Source organism: Adiantum capillus-veneris, chromosome 3 (genome assembly GCF_014529385.1).
Source record: "Adiantum capillus-veneris isolate H3 chromosome 3, ASM1452938v2, whole genome shotgun sequence".
Classification (NCBI taxonomy): domain Eukaryota; kingdom Viridiplantae; phylum Streptophyta; class Polypodiopsida; order Polypodiales; family Pteridaceae; genus Adiantum; species Adiantum capillus-veneris.
Genome location: NC_140933.1, coordinates 57,228,861 through 57,232,263, shown reverse-complemented (window position 1 = coordinate 57,232,263; position 3,403 = coordinate 57,228,861).

Sequence of the window (3,403 nt, the reverse complement as noted above, 5' to 3'; positions counted from 1 at the left end):
TGCTATTTATGGTTAAAATCTGAGTTCCCATATACATTTTTAATGGAATTTTTAGCCAAGATTTATCAGCATGCAATCATCCAGATATTTACTTGACCGCTAGAATTCAAAACCACACATTCTAGACTCATGGAACAAATCAATCACTCATTGGATTTCAGATTATTGAACATTGCAACTAGAATCATTGAACAGTTTTGCAAATTTTCCAATGAAAAACACCAAAATAATCTTGTAAAATGTAATTTTTTATTGAAATGCCAAAAACTGTCAATGATTCAATTTCTCTTCCCAAATTCCACTAACCATGCAAAAATATGCAGCATTTCATTTCCAAGTATGATTTCAGTATAGATACGTCTTCAAACAACCAGATTTGTTTTCAATTATGAAGCTAGCAATGCAAATAATGAAACTAGCAATACTTCTTTCTAGTTTTATGAACTTGTTTGGAAATCAAGAAAAAAACTAACCAGTGAATTTTAACTTTTGATTTCGGGTGTTTTGCTTTCTGTCTACATCCGAATTCGAGCAGCGGCTCCTCTCACTTGAAAGTGAGTCACTCCGCAGCAGAATTTTGAATTTACTTTCCAAATTTCTCTCTCTGTCTCTCTTTCTCTCACTAGCTCAACAAGGTATTCATTCTTTCTCTCTATCTCACTAACTCTCATACAGGCAATCAATCCTAATAGCGCTAATGCAACAGCCTCTCTCTCTCTACTTCTTTCATACTGGTACACCGAGGACTCTTTCTTTCTCTCTCCACTTCGAAGCTTCTATGCTACCCTGGCAACCTCTCTCTAACTTGCGCTACAGGTATTGATTCTCTCTCCCTCACTTCACAGGACCCACACACTCATACTACTCCCTCTCCTACTACTCTCGCGGGCTCTCGAATGCTCTCCCCCTACACACAAACGTTAGCAGGCAATAATACTCCTCTCTCTCTGTCTAACTTGCAAACACACACAGAAAACCTCTCATGCACTATCGTTAATCTCTCTCTCTCTCTACTTCTTTCTCGGCTCCAACCTGATGAAGTGATCTCTCTCTCTATTTCTGAACTGCAGCGCTATCCTCCTTCCTAGCTTGCCTCATGATCACGCTCCTCCTCTCTCTTCTTGCAGTCCCCACCATGCAACCATTTCGGGCCCTACTCTCCTCTTTGGCAACTTGCGGTGCCTTTAATGGAGACACACACAGCAAGTCTACCTCTTCTCGGCTTGCAACCCTCTACAGGTCCGCGACCTCTGCAGGTAATGAGCACACGGCAGCCCTACTCAGCTCTCACCCTTCCATGGCCACCCCACTCTGGGCTCTACCTCGTGACCTCTGCAGGCGACGCTCTGTCTAACTATGCCCTGCAACGTTTTTCTCTCCCTCTCAGTTTCTTTGTGTAGCGACCTATACTATGCAGGCAGCAAGTAATACACACAGACACACAGTCAAGCAAATGAATACACACACACAGTCAAGCGAAATCTCTCTCTCCTACTTTCTCTCACTAAAAAACAGCGCTAAAACTCTCTCTCTCGGTATCGTATACTGCAGTGCTACTCTCAGGCTCATTCTCTGGCAAGAAGCGCTACCCCTCCAACTACCTATTGAGGCTTGCTACTCCCCACTTCTCCAAGTGACCCCCTCTCTCCCTATTGTCTCTCTCTTGGCTGGCAAACCATTGACGGCCGTTCTCTCTCTCTAGCTTGCTCTAGAACTGCCAACAAAATCTCTCTCTCTCTCATCTTTTTTTCGATGCTACAGAGAGAATCTCTCTCTCTATCTCTGTTTGCTCGCCCACATGCTCTCTCTGCATGAACTGCTTGCGACCCTCTCTCTCCTCTAACTTCTCATGCTCGCAACCCTGCACACACAACTGCTTGCGGTTTACATCTCAGACTCAGGCTCTCTCTCTTTCAAACTATGCTCTGGCGACTTCCTCTAGCGACCACTCCTGCTCTCTCTTGTACTCCTCCCGTCTCGTGGCCCTTGCACTCAGCTTCTTCTCGGGCTCGCCTGCAGTCTCACCTTCGTCTCCCCAATGAGTACACGCACACATAGGGTCGCCCACTTGGGCTCCCTCCTTCTCCTCACTCAGGTTCTCTGCTTCCCTCCCTCTCGCTCTTGCGACCTCGCCTCCAGGCGGTTCCCCTCAGCATGGAGATTCAGAGCTGCCAATCAAAACGTAATTCTGTTTTTGTTTTGTTATTTTTTCTTAAAAACATTGTCAAGCATTGGTCTTTTAAGACCTTGCTCCCACGTTGAAAAAGGGTTAAAGTCTCCGAAACCTCAAAGATCTCTATCATGACAATGAGCATCGAGCTCACATCTTCTCTCTCCTTACTCTCTTGAACTTCACGGTCCCTCCAAGATTCTAACTCAAAATTTAAAGCTTTTCCTGATAGTTACACTAAAACTTGTATAACTTTCCCGTTTCTTCAAAGGCAAGCTCAAAATCTAACTAGGATTTTACTGTTTCAACCGACTAACATGCATTAACGTAAGTGAGGGAAAACTCACAAGACTCCGAAGATCTACTTTGGCTAAGATTGGATTCAAGACCTCACTATTTCACTTCACTTGGACTAGGCATGGGGTGACTCATCTATCCTACCAAATCGGTCATAAAAAGAAGAATTTGTTTACATCATAAAGCAACTATAAGAAATTTTAAAGAATCCATTCTGACTAATCTCGAGCTCGCAACCCCGTTGCGGTCACTAACAGCATAAACTGAGATACCTAATGGCCATAGCTTGAATTTGAAGTCGTTAAGATAGCTATCAACAAGATCCCTAAAACTAACTCAAGCCACCGAGTGACTAACTTCCTTAAGTAAGAACTTATCAGCAAGCAGTCATAAAAACTAACAAACATTAGCACTAATGCATCCATTATGGCAATCATTAACATGCTTATGCACCTAACATGCCCGTGCAAATCCCCAAGTTACCCCAGTTTTGGTACAAAATGTGAAAATATTCAGGGGTCTACACAAACCAAGCCAATCCCTCTTGGGCCAAGCTCCTCCACCCTATCAAGCCAATCTCTCTTGAGCCTAGCTCCTCCACTCTACCAAGCCAAACTCTTCCACTCTAACGAGATTAGCTCTTCCACTCTAACGAGCTAAGCTCTTCCACTCTATCAAGCCAAGCTCATACTAATATCATCATGGACTACTCTTGCCCTCACAATTAGCATCGTAAACTCTCATATGCTCAATATAATCATCTCTTATGAACAAAGCCTTATTGTTGGTGGTTAAGAAAACATATAAAAGGAAATCTCTTCTTGCTCCTTCATCAAATTAGCATCAAGCTTGAAAAGTTTGGGTAATAAGCAAAAAGATAATTGCAAAGGCCATCCGGGCAAAGCAAAGAGTAAGGCCAAGTGGGCAAAGCAAGGA